Here is a 14,280-nt window from a genome sequence, read left to right as displayed (position 1 = left end):
TCCACCTAACCCCACCTGCACCTAACCCCACCTGCACCTAACCCAACCTCCACCTAACCACCTGCACCAAACCCCACCTGCACCTAACCCCACCTGCACCTAACCCAACCTCCACCTAACCCACCTGCACCTAACCCCACCTGCACCTAACCCCACCTGCACCTAACCCCACCTGCACCTAACCCAACCTCCACCTAACCCCACCTGCACCTAACCCCACCTACACCTAACCCCACCTCCACCTAACCCCACCTCCACCTAACCCCACCTCCACCTAACCCCACCTGCACCTAACACCACCTCCACCTAACCCACCTGCAACTAACCCCACCTGCACCTAACCCTACCTGCACATAACCCCACCTCCACCTAACCCCACCTGCACCTGCACCTAACCCCACCTGCACCTAACCCCACCTCCACCTAACCCCACTTGTACCTAACACCACCTCCACCTAATCCCACCTCTACCTAACCCCATCTCCACCTAACCCCACCTGCACCTAACCCCACCTGCAACTAACCCCACCTGCACCTAACCCCACCTCCACCTAGCCCCACCTGCACCTAACTCCACCTGCACCTAACCCCACCTGCACCCAACTCCAACTCCACCTGCACCTAACCCCACCTGCACCGAACCCCACCTTCACCGAACACCACCTCCACCTAACCCCACCTGCACCTAACCCCACCTGCACCTAACCCCACCTGCACCTAACCCCACCTCCACCTAACTCCACCTCCACCGAACCCCACCTGCACCTAACCCCCCCTCCACCTAACTCCACCTGCACCTAACTCCACCTGCACCTAACCCCACCTGCACCTAACCCCACCTCCACCTAACCTCACCTGCACCTAACCCCACCTGCACCTAACCCCATCTCCACCTAACCCCACCTGCACCTAACCCCACCTGCACCTAACCCCACCTCCACCTAACCCCACCTCCATCTAACCCCACCTTCACCTAACCCCATCTGCACCTAACCTCCATCTCTCAATCTCCAATAAGAGTTTCCTTCTGGATCGTTCTTGCATTCTGTCTTCTCATCCATGGTTGAAAGATGTAGAAGAGAAGGAGACCCCAAGCTATGTTGCCCAAACAACAATTCCTAACTGTCCTAAACTGTTATTTTAGGCTGAGCCTTAGCTCAACTGTTGTTTGAGGTGAATAGATTTGTTTTATGGTGAAGCGGGTAACCGGGTAGCTTATACCCTTCATCACCTGTAAGCACCAGGACAATGTTAGAGATTTCAGACAGTCGTTTCAGACAGTCGTTTCAGACCGTCCAAAAACCATTCAAACTCTCAACTCCCGTTTAACACTAATAAATACTTCAGCCTGATGGCAGTGAGTGAGTTGGAGTCATTTGGTGAGATCCTACAACTCATTTGACAAATTTTCTCCTCCTCCTCACCCCGTCCTCCCACCCCTCGTGTGTGTGTGTGTGTGTGTGTGTGTGTGTGTGTGTGTGTGTGTGTGTGTGTGTGTGTGTGTGTGTGTGTGTGTGTGTGTGTGTGTGTGTGTGTGTGCGTGCGTGCGTGCGTGCGTGCGTGCGTGCGTGCGTGCGTGCGTGCGTGCGTGCGTGCGTGCGTGCGTGCGTGCGTGCGTGTGTGTGTGTGTGTGTGTGTGTGTGTGTGTGTGTGTGGAGTGTGTGTGTGGTCTCTATCTCGCTCTGTAAACCTGTTACAGTGGTACTGTGAAACGTTGTAATCTCCAAACCTGTTACAGAGATTACCTCACTCACCCCTCAGAGTACCGGAAACACTATTACAGTGGTACTGGTGTAAACTCTCTCTCTCTCTCTCCCTGTTACAGTGGTACTCTCTCACCTCTCTCTCTCAGTCTCCCTCAGTCTCTCTCTCACAGTGGTACTGGTGTAAACTCTGGAACCCTCAGTGGTACTGGTGTAAACTAGCTGTAAACCTGTTACTGGTACTCTCTCTTGTGGTCTCTATCTCGCTGGTGTAAACTCTAGCTGTAACCCTGTTACAGTGGTACTGGAGTAAACTAGTTGTGCACCTGTTACAGTGGTACTGGTGTAAACTAGCTGTAACCCTGTTACAGTGGTACTGGTGTATACTAGCTGTAAACCTGTTACAATGGTACTGGAGTAAACTAGTTGTAAACCTGTTACAGTGGTACTGGAGTAAACTAGTTGTGGTGTAAACCTGTTGTTTACAATGGTACTGGTGTAAACTAGCTGTGCACCTGTTACAGTGGTACTGGTGTAAACTAGCTGTAAACCTGTTACAGTGGTACTGGAGTAAACTAGTTGTAAACCTGTTACAGTGGTACTGGTGTAAACAAGCTGTAACCCTTTTACAGTGGTACTGGTGTAAACTAGCTGTAACCCTGTTACAGTGGTACTGGTGTAAACTAGATGTGCATCTGCTACAGTGGTACTGGTGTAAACTAGCTCTAACCCTGTTACAGTGGTACTGGTGTAAACTAGCTGTGCACCTGTTACAGTGGTATTGGTGTAAACTAGCTGTAAACCTGTTACAGTGGTACTGGAGTAAACTAGTTGGAACCCTGTTACAGTGGTACTGGTGTAAACTAGCTGTAAATCTGTCACAGTGGTACTGGTGTAAACTAGCTGGAACCCTGTTACAGTGGTACTGGTGTAAACTAGCTGTAAACCTGTTACAGTGGTACTGGTGTAAACTAGCTGGTACCCTGTTACAGTGGTACTGGTGTTAACTCATTGTAAACCTGTTACAGTGGTACTGGTGTAAACTAGCTGTAACCCTGTTACAGTGGTACTGGTGTAAACTAGCTGTAACCCTGTTACAGAGGTACTTTTGTAAACTAGCTGTGCATCTGTTACAGTGGTACTGGTGTAAACTAGCTGTAACCCTGTTACAGTGGTACTGGTGTAAACTAGCTGTAACCCTGTTACAGTGGTACTGGTGTAAACTAGCTGTGCACCTGTTACAGTGGTATTGATGTAAACTAGCTGTAAACCTATTACAGTGGTACTGGAGTAAACTAGTTGGAACCCTGTTACAGTGGTACTGGTGTAAACTAGCTGTAAACCTGTTACAGTGGTACTGGAGTAAACTAGCTGTAAACCTGTTACAGTGGTACTGGTGTAAACTAGCTGTAAACCTGTTACAGTGGTACTGGTGTAAACTAGCTGTAAACCTGTTACAGTGGTGCTGGTGTAAACAAGCTGTAACCCTGTTACAGTGGTACTGGTATAACCTAGCTGTAACGCTGTTACAGTGGTACTGGTGTAAACTAGCTGGAACCCTGTTACAGTGGTACTGTTGTAAACTAGCTGTAAACCTGTTACAGTGGTGCTGGTGTAAACAAGCTGTAACCCTGTTACAGTGGTACTGGTGTAAACTAGCTGTAAACCTGTTACAGTGGTACTGGTGTAAACTAGCTGTAAACCTGTTACAGTGGTGCTGGTGTAAACAAGCTGTAACCCTGTTACAGTGGTACTGGTATAAACTAGCTGTAACACTGTTACAGTGGTACTGATATAAACTAGCTAGGCACCTGTTACAGTGGTACTGTTGTAAACTAGCTGTAAACCTGTTACAGTGGTACTGATATAAACTAGCTGTAACCCTGTTACAGTGGTACTGGTGTAAACTAGCTGTGCACCTGTTACAGTGGTATTGGTGTAAACTAGCTGTAAACCTGTTACAGTGGTACTGAAGTAAACTAGCTAGGCACCTGTTACAGTGGTACTGATATAAACTAGCTGTAACCCTGTTACAGTGGTACTGGTGTAAACTAGCTGTAAACCTGTTACAGTGGCACTGGTGTAAAGTAGCTGGAACCCTGTTACAGTGGTACTGGTGTAAACTAGCTGTAAACCTGTTACAGTGGTACTGGTGTAAACTAACTGTAAAGCTGTCACAGTGGTACTGGTGTAAACTAGCTGGAACCCTGTTACATTGGTACTGGTGTAAACTAGCTGTAAACCTGTTACAGTGGTACTGGTGTAAACTAGCTGGTACCCTGTTACAGTGGTACTGGTGTAAACTAGTTGTAAACCTGTTACAGTGGTACTGGTGTAAACTAGCTGTAAACCTGTTACAGTGGTACTGGAGTAAACTAGTTGTAAACCTGTTACAGTGGTACTGGTGTAAACTAGTTGTGCACCTGTTACAGTGGTACTGGTGTAAACTAGCTGTAAACCTGTTACAGTGGTACTGGAGTAAACTAGTTGTAAACCTGTTACAGTGGTACTGGTGTAAACAAGCTGTAACCCTTTTACAGTGGTACTGGTGTAAACTAGCTGTAACCCTGTTACAGTGGTACTGGTGTAAACTAGCTGTGCATCTGCTACAGTGGTACTGGTGTAAACTAGCTGTAACCCTGTTACAGTGGTACTGGTGTAAACTAGCTGTGCACCTGTTACAGTGGTATTGGTGTAAACTAGCTGTAAACCTGTTACAGTGGTACTGGAGTAAACTAGTTGGAACCCTGTTACAGTGGTACTGGTGTAAACTAGCTGTAAACCTGTTACAGTGGTACTGATGTAAACTAGCTAGGCACCTGTTACAGTGGTACTGGAGTAAACTAGCTGTAACCCTGTTACAGTGGTACTGCTATAAACTAGCTGTAACCCTGTTACAGTGGTACTGGTGTAAACTAGCTGTAAACCTGTTACAGTGGTACTGGTGTAAACTAGCTGTAACCCTGTTACAGTGGAACTGGTGTAAACTATCTGGAACCCTGTTACAGTGGTACTGGTGTAAACTAGCTGTAAACCTGTCACAGTGGTACTGGTGTAAACTAGCTCTAAACCTGTTACAGTGGTACTGGTGTAAACTAGCTGTAAAGCTGTCACAGTGGTACTGGTGTAAACTAGCTGGAACCCTGTTACAGTGGTACTGGTGTAAACTAGCTGTGCACCTGTTACAGTGGTATTGGTGTAAACTAGCTGTAAACCTGTTACAGTGGTACTGGAGTAAACTAGTTGGAACCCTGTTACAGTGGTACTGGTGTAAACTAGCTGTAAACCTGTTACAGTGGTACTGGTGTAAACTAGCTAGGCACCTGTTACAGTGGTACTGGAGTAAACTAGCTGTAACCCTGTTACAGTGGTACTGCTATAAACTAGCTGTAACCCTGTTACAGTGGTACTGGTGTAAACTAGCTGTAAACCTGTTACAGTGGTACTGGTGTAAACTAGCTGTAACCCTGTTACAGTGGCACTGGTGTAAACTATCTGGAACCCTGTTACAGTGGTACTGGTGTAAACTAGCTGTAAACCTGTCACAGTGGTACTGGTGTAAACTAGCTCTAAACCTGTTACAGTGGTACTGGTGTAAACTAGCTGTAAAGCTGTCACAGTGGTACTGGTGTAAACTAGCTGGAACCCTGTTACAGTGGTACTGGTGTAAACTAGCTGTAAACCTGTTACAGTGGTACTGGTGTAAACTAGCTGGTACCCTGTTACAGTGGTACTGGTGTAAACTCATTGTAAACCTGTTACAGTGGTACTGGTGTAAACTAGCTGTAAACCTGTTACAGTGGTACTGGAGTAAACTAGTTGGAACCCTGTTACAGTGGTACTGGTGTAAACTAGCTGTAAACCTGTTACAGTGGTACTGGTGTAAACTAGCTAGGCACCTGTTACAGTGGTACTGGAGTAAACTAGCTGTAACCCTGTTACAGTGGTACTGCTATAAACTAGCTGTAACCCTGTTACAGTGGTACTGGAGTAAACTAGTTGTAAACCTGTTACAGTGGTACTGGTGTAAACTAGTTGTAAACCTGTTACAGTGGCACTGTTCCATACTGAGTTACCACAGGTGAAAACATTGGTGCGGTCACAGGCACATCTGCGGTTTACACCGTTGCAATAACAGACAACTGCAACATAATTACAACACTGAACTCTGGAGCAGTGGAATGGGCTTCTTCTCCTCTCACAGTGAGGTTCAGGAAACCACAGTGGCTGGAGGCGATTGACAGTCCAGACCAGCAGATGACACTGACAAGTCCCCAAATTCCCACATTTTCTTCTTTTTCCACAATGGGAACGTTCTCTCTCTCTCTCTCTCTCTCTCTCTCTCTCTCTCTCTCTCTCTCTCTCTCTCTCTCTCTCTCTCTCTCTCTCTCTCTCTCTCTCTCTCTCTCTCTCTGTCATTCTGTCTTTTTTCCCCTCATTCTCGATGGTGTCTACCTTTCCACTGCCCCTGCCTCATGGCACGGTGTATTTTTATGTCTCGCATTAGGCCTGGGGAATAATACCTCTGAGTGAATGGGAGTCTCCAGGCTGCAGTCTCGGGGCCTTTTCAGACATTCAGTCACTACTCTTCTAAGAATAACCGACGTGCTCTCTTGCCAAAGTTTCTCTCTCTTTTTTCTCCTCCTTTCTTCTTCTTTACAGCCTCTGGTGATGCTGTCTTCTGTGGCGCGCTGATACCAAGGCTTTGTATTAGTAGCCGACGAAGCCGAGGTCCAAATGTGAAAAGCAGCACAGGCTGTGGGGACTAGGCTAACACTGAGGTGAAATACAACAGTCCGAGGCTTGAGGAACAAGGGGTAATGTTTGGAGATGTTCCAGCTCCTCGCCTCGACTACAACTCCTCTCCAACTCGTTATAGGCCAGAGCCCCTGGTCACTTGAGACGAGGAGAACTATTAGGCGGCGGTTGGATCGAATAAAAACGATGAGTTTTTAGAGAATCGAATATGTTTCAGGCGGCGGCTGAGGTAAAAGTCTGGAGTTTTACACAAACATGTCTGACAAATCACCTCTCCTAAATGTCATTTGGGTTTAATTTGTCCTCAGAGGGGAAATTGTTCAGAAATTGCTGGTAGCTGTTGGATGATGATGTTATGAGAGCCAGAGTCAAAGAAGTCTGTCCTCTATACTTGAGTAGACAACCATTCCCTGAGAGAGAGAGAGAGAGAGAGAGAGAGAGAGAGAGAGAGAGAGAGAGAGAGAGAGAGAGAGAGAGAGAGAGAGAGAGAGAGAGAGAGAGAGAGAGAGAGAGAGAGAGAGAGAGACAGAGACAGAGACAGAGACAGAGACAGAGACAGAGACAGAGACAGAGTCAGAGACAGAGACAGAGACAGAGACAGAGACAGAGACAGAGACAGAGACAGAGACAGAGACAGAGACAGAGAGAGAGAAAGAGGTAGAGGTAGAGAGAAAGAGAAAGAGAAAAGAAAATGAAAGAAAGAAAAAGAGAGAGAGAAAGAGAGAGAACGAGAACGAGAAAGAGGGAGAGAGAAAGAGAAAGAGAAAGAGAAAGAGAAAGAGAAAGAGAAAGAGAAAGAGAAAGAGAAAGAGAAAGAGAAAGAGAAAGAGAAAGAGAAAGAGAAAGAGAAAGAGAGAACGAGGGAGAGAGAAAGAGAGAAAGAGAAAGAGAAAGAGAAAGAGAAAGAGAAAGAGAAAGAGAAAGAGAAAGAGAGAGAAAGAGAAGAAAAGAGAAAGAGAAAGAGAAAGAGAGAGAAAGAGAAAGAGAAAGAGGGAGAGAAAGAGAAAGAGGGAGAGAGAGAGAAAGAAAGAGAAAGAGGGAGAGAGAGATGTAGGGATGAATAACTCTAACTGTACACTTTAGTAGAACAAGATGGGCTGGGTATAGAACCTACGGTACACTGCAGGCCATGCCAACATTCCTGAGCCACGGGCTGAACAGTGTAGGAGGCAGACAGTTGGATAAGGAAGAAGACTCGTACTGTACAGTACACAGACCCACCTAGTAGAACACTCTAGAGGTTCTAGAATGGCAGTAAAGCTCCTTCTTCCCTTTTCAGGGCAGGAACAGCCTTTGTCCCAAATGGCACCCTATTCCAAAAGGATCTAAAAATGGTCAAAGACTCCAGCCACCCTAGTCATAGACTATTCTTGCAGTATCTGTAATCTGATTCCAATATTTTTGCTGGTGAAGTAACGACAGTTTTTTTTTTTGTAATCAGATATCAGATGTAGGATCTTAATTTGAGCCAGTTTTGCTATAGCAGGGTAATAATCCTGCAGCAACAGGAAATGTGAATTATTATGTGGATTATAATTCATGGACATTTGATAGGGGTTGATACATTTTTCGGAATGGAAAATGAAGTCTGATGTTTCAAGGAAGAAATAACAAACTTCAGAAGCCTTTTAAACCTCAAATACACTACAAGTTGTATAGGCCCTGCATTTCAGGAAAGTTACCCTGCAACAGGGTGATCCTACATCTGTACATGTAACTCATACATGTAATCAGTTACTCCTCAACCCTGGTGACCTGGTCCCAGATCTGATTGTGCTGCCTTGCCAACTTGCATTGAGTTGGCAAGACAGCGATAACAGATCTGGGACCAGGCTAGCATGTGTCATTGAACATTCTGTATATGTATTATGCTATACAGGCCATAGGCCACACTCTCCTGGGAGCATTCACCAGTGCCACAATGAGCAAACGAGTTGTCCATCAGTGTTTCATAGGCGTTGTCCCAAATGGCACCCGGTTCCCTATGTAGTGCACTACTTTTAACGAGAGCCCTACGGTCCCGGGTTGAAAGTAGTGGACTATATAGGGAATAGGATGCGTTTGGGAGGCAGGCACTGAGTTGGAAAACCCAGCCCAGGAACAAAGTGGCTGAAGCGTTCCAGGTGGCAAACTCTCTTGCTGCAGTATCCCTCTGGAACTAATAAGGCAGGTACATTTTCACCCTCTAAATCCCTAACATTGGCCGGAATGACTGATTTACTGCAAAGAATTTGACTGAAATTCAGATAATTATACTTTTGACACTTGAACAGCTGTTGAGCTTGTTGAGCTGTTAAGGTTCCCACATTATTCACAGGTCTAAGGAGAAAGCAGGGCTAAAAGAAGCGAGTAAAGGATGTATGTCTGGTCCTTTTCTGACATTGTGGAAATTACAGTAGAGCATGTTTTATTGGTTTGACAATTAGCATGTTATGATGCCAACCATGTTGAAAGAAGTTAAATGGGTCTGTCTAGATCATTGAGAAGTGACCTGAGGTGTTACAGTTCTTAGGGGTTGTACTTGGTTTTCTGGGGTTTCCTAAAACACTATTACTTTGTTATTAACCACATTGGTGTTATGTTCTTACCATACAGTATACACTACCGTTCAAACGTTTGGGGTCACTTAGAAATGTCCTTGTTTTTCAAAGAAAAGCACATTTGTGTTCATTAAAATAACATCAAATTGATCAGTGTAGACATTGTTAATGTTGCAAATGACTATTGTAGCTGGAAACAGCTGATATTTTATGGAATATCTATATAGGCGTACAGAGGCCAATTATCAGCCACCATCACTCCTGTGTTCCAATGGAACGTTGTGTTAGCTAATCCAAGTTTATCATTTTAAAAGGCTAATTGATCATTAGAAAACCCTTTTGCAATTATGTTAGCACAGCTAAAAACGGTTGTACTGATTAAAGAAGCAATAAAACTGGCCTTCTTTAGACTAGTTGAGTATTTGGAGCATTTGTGGGTTCGATTACAGGCTCAAAATGGCCAGAAACAGATCATTTTCTTCTGAAACTCGTCAGTCTATTCTTGTTCTGAGAAATGAAGGCTATTCCATGTGAGAAAATGCCAATAAACTAAAGATCTGGTACAACGCTGTGTACTTCTCCCTTCACAGAACAGCGCAAACTGGCCCTAACCAGAATAGAAAGAGGAGTGGGAGGCCCCGGTGCACAACTGAGCAAGAAGACAAGTACATTAGAGTGTCTAGTTTGAGAAACAGATGCCTCACAGGTCCTCAGCTGGCAGCTTCATTAAATGGTACCTGCAAAACACCAGTCTCAATGTCAACAGTGAAGAGGCGACTCCGGGATGCTGGCCTTTGCAAAGAAGGAGTTGCAAAGAAAAATCCATATCTCAGACTGGCCAATAAAAAGGAAAGATTAAGATGGGCAAAAGAACACAGACACTGGATAGATTAACTCTGCCTAGAGGGCCAGCATTCCGGAGTCGCCTTTTCACTGTTGAAGTTGAGACTGGTGTTTTGTGAGTGCTATTTAATCAATTAGCCTTTTAAAATGTTAAACTTGAATTAGCTAACACAACATGCCATTGGAACACAGGAGTGATGGTTGCTGATAATGGGACTCTGTACGCCTATATAGATATTACATAAAATATCAGTCATTTCCAGCTACAATAGTCATTTACAACATTAACAATGTCTACACTGTATTTCTGATTAATTTGATGTTATTTTAATGGACAAAAATGTGCTTTTCTTTCAAAAACAAGGACATTTCTAAGTGACCCCAAACATATGAATGGTAGTGTGGGCCACCTACACACACACAACTATAAAGAACCCAACACAGACAGTGAACGTGAAGCAAGATGGATTGTGTGTGAGAGACAGAGAGAAAGAGACCTTTTGTATCGAAGGCAGCGACAGCCTCTAGAATGTTATATGTGAAAACCATTCTGTGCCGTGCATTCACATGGAATACATATTACTTGCATATATATATGAAAAACAGCAGATCAAGGTTGGTCCAATGGGGCCATGAAACAACCACTAATGTGCAGTATGAAAATACCACTATCCTGCAGTATAAACAACCACTAATGTGCAGTATGAAAATACCACTATCCTGCAGTATAAACGACCACTAACCTGAAGTATGAAAATACCACTATCCTGCAGTATAAACGACCACTAACCTGAAGTATGAAAATACCACTATCCTGCAGTATAAATGACCACTAACCTGAAGTATGAAAATACCACTAACCTGCAGTATGAAACAACCACTAACCTGAAGTATGAAAATACCACTATCCTGCAGTATAAACGACCACTAACCTGAAGTATGAAAATACCACTAACCTGCAGTATGAAACAACCACTAACCTGCAGTATAAACAACCACTAACCTGAAGTATGAAAATACCACTATCCTGCAGTATAAACGACCACTAACCTGAAGTATGAAAATACCACTAACCTGCAGTATGAAACAACCACTAACCTGAAGTATGAAACAACCACTATCCTGCAGTATAAACGACCACTAACCTGAAGTATGAAAATACCACTATCCTGCAGTATAAACGACCACTAACCTGAAGTATGAAAATACCACTAACCTGCAGTATGAAACAACCACTAACCTGCAGTATAAACGACCACTAACCTGAAGTATGAAAATACCACTAACCTGCAGTATGAAACAACCACTAACCTGCAGTATAAACGACCACTAGCCTGAAGTATGAAAATACCACTAACCTGCAGTATGAAACAACCACTAACCTGCAGTATAAACGACCACTAGCCTGAAGTATGAAAATACCACTAACCTGAAGTATGAAAATACCACTATCCTGCAGTATAAACGACCACTAGCCTGAAGTATGAAACAACCACTAACCTGCAGTATGAAACAACCACTAACCTGCAGTATAAACGACCACTAGCCTGAAGTATGAAAATACCACTAACCTGAAGTATGAAAATACCACTATCCTGCAGTATAAACGACCACTAGCCTGAAGTATGAAACAACCACTAATGTGCAGTATGAAAATACCACTATCCTGCAGTATAAACGACCACTAGCCTGAAGTATGAAAATACCACTAACCTGAAGTATGAAAATACCACTATCCTGCAGTATAAACGACCACTAGCCTGAAGTATGAAACAACCACTAACCTGCAGTATGAAACAACCACTAACCTGCAGTATGAAACAACCACTAACCTGCAGTATGAAACAACCACTAACCTGCAGTATGAAACAACCACTAACCTGCAGTATCAAACAACCACTAACCTGCAGTATGAAACAACCACTAACCTGCAGTATGAAACAACCACTAACCTGAAGTATGAAACAACCACTAACCTGCAGTATGAAACAACCACTAACCTGCAGTATGAAACAACCACTAACCTGCAGTATGAAACAACCACTAACCTGCAGTATGAAACAACCACTAACCTGAAGTATGAAACAACCACTAACCTGAAGTATGAAACAACCACTAATGTGCAGTATGAAAATACCACTAACCTGAAGTATGAAACAACCACTTACCTGAAGTATGAAAATACCACTAACCTGCAGTATAAACGACCACTAGCCTGAAGTATGAAAATACCACTAACCTGAAGTATGAAAATACCACTAACCTGAAGTATAAACAACCACTAACCTGAAGTATAAACAACCACTAACCTGCAGTATGAAACAACCACTAACCTGCAGTATGAAAATAACACTAACCTGAAGAATGAAAATACCACTAACCTGAAGTATGAAAATAACACTAACATGAAGTATGAAAATACCACTAACCTGAAGTATGAAACAACCACTTACCTGAAGTATGAAAATACCACTAACCTGCAGTATGAAAATACCACTAACCTGCAGTATGAAAATACCACTAACCTGCAGCATGAAAATACCACTAACCAGCAGTATGAAACAACCACTAACCTCAAGCATGAAACAACCACTAACCTGCAGTATGAAAATACCACTAACCTGCAGTATGAAACAACCACTAACCTCAAGCATGAAACAACCACTAACCTGCAGTATGAAAATACCACTAACCAGCAGTATGAAACAACCACTAACCTCAAGCATGAAACAACCACTAACCTGCAGTATGAAAATACCACTAACCTGCAGTATGAAAATACCACTAACCAGCAGTATGAAACAACCACTAACCTCAAGCATGAAACAACCACTAACCTGCAGTATGAAAATACCACTAACCTGCAGTATAAACAGCCACTAACCTGCAGTATAAACAACCACTAACCTGCAGTATGAAAATACCACTAACCTGCAGTATGAAAATACCACTAACCTGCAGTATGAAAATACCACTAACCTGCAGTATAAACAGCCACTAACCTCAAGCATGAAACAACCACTAACCTGAAGTATGAAAATACCACTAACCTGCAGTATGAAAATACCACTAACCTGCAGTATAAACAGCCACTAACCTGCAGTATAAACAACCACTAACCTGCAGTATGAAAATACCACTAACCTGCAGTATGAAAATACCACTAACCTGCAGTATGAAAATACCACTAACCTGCAGTATAAACAACCACTAACCTGAAATGTGAAAATACCACTAACCTGAAGAATGAAACAACCACTTACCTGAATTATGAAAATACCACTAACCGGAAGTATAAACAACCACTAACCTGAAATGTGAAAATACCACTAACCTCCAGTATAAACAACCACTAACCGGCAGTATGAAACAACCACTAACCTCCAGTATGAAACAACCACTAACCTCCAGTATAAACAACCACTAACCTCCAGTATGAAACAACCACTAACCGGCAGTATGAAACAACCACTAATCGGCAGTATAAACAACCACTAACCTCCAGTATAAACAACCACTAACCTCCAGTATGAACAACCACTAACCTCCAGTATGAAACAAACACCAGTGGTGTAAAGTACCTAGGTAAAAATATTTTTAAGTGCTACTTAAGTCAGTTTTTTGGGTATTTGTACTTTACTATTTATATTTTTGTCAACTTTTACTTTTACTCCACTACATTCCTAAAAAAATTATGTACTTTTTGCTCCATACATTTTCCCTGACGCCCAAAAGTACTCACTCCATTTCGCAGGCTTAGCAGGACAGGAAAATGGTCCAACTCACACAATTATCAAGAGAACATCCCTGGTCATCTCTACTGCCTCTGATCTGGCAGACTCCCTAAACACACATGCTTCATTTGAAAATAATGTCTGAGTGTTGTAGTGTGCCCCTGGCTATCCATAAAGAAAAAAGAAAGAGAAAATTGTGCCATCTGGTTTGCTTAATATAAGGAATGTGAAATGATTTATAATTTTACTTTTGATACTTAAGTATATTTAAAACCAAATAATTTTAGACTTTTACTCAGGTAGAATTTAACTGGGTAACTTTCACTTTTACTTGAGAAATGTTCTATTAATCTATCTTTACTTTTACTCAAGTATGACAAGTGGGTACTTATTCCACCACTGACAACCACTAACCTGCATTATGAAACAACTACTAACCTGCAGTATGAAACAACCTCTAACCTGCAGTATGAAACAAGCACTAACGTCCAGTATGAAAAAACCTCTAACCTGCAGTATAAAACAACCACTAACCTCCAGTATAAAACAACCACTAACCTCCAGTATAAAACAACCACTAACCTGAAATAAGAAACAACCACTGACCTCCATTATGAAACAACCACTGACCTCCATTATGAAACAACCACTGACCTCCATTATGAAACAACCACTGACCTCCATTATGAAACAACCACTGAC

This window comes from Oncorhynchus gorbuscha, linkage group LG18, assembly GCF_021184085.1.
Source record: "Oncorhynchus gorbuscha isolate QuinsamMale2020 ecotype Even-year linkage group LG18, OgorEven_v1.0, whole genome shotgun sequence".
NCBI classification, from domain to species: Eukaryota; Metazoa; Chordata; class Actinopteri; order Salmoniformes; family Salmonidae; genus Oncorhynchus; species Oncorhynchus gorbuscha.
Note: the sequence above shows the minus strand (reverse complement) of the source record.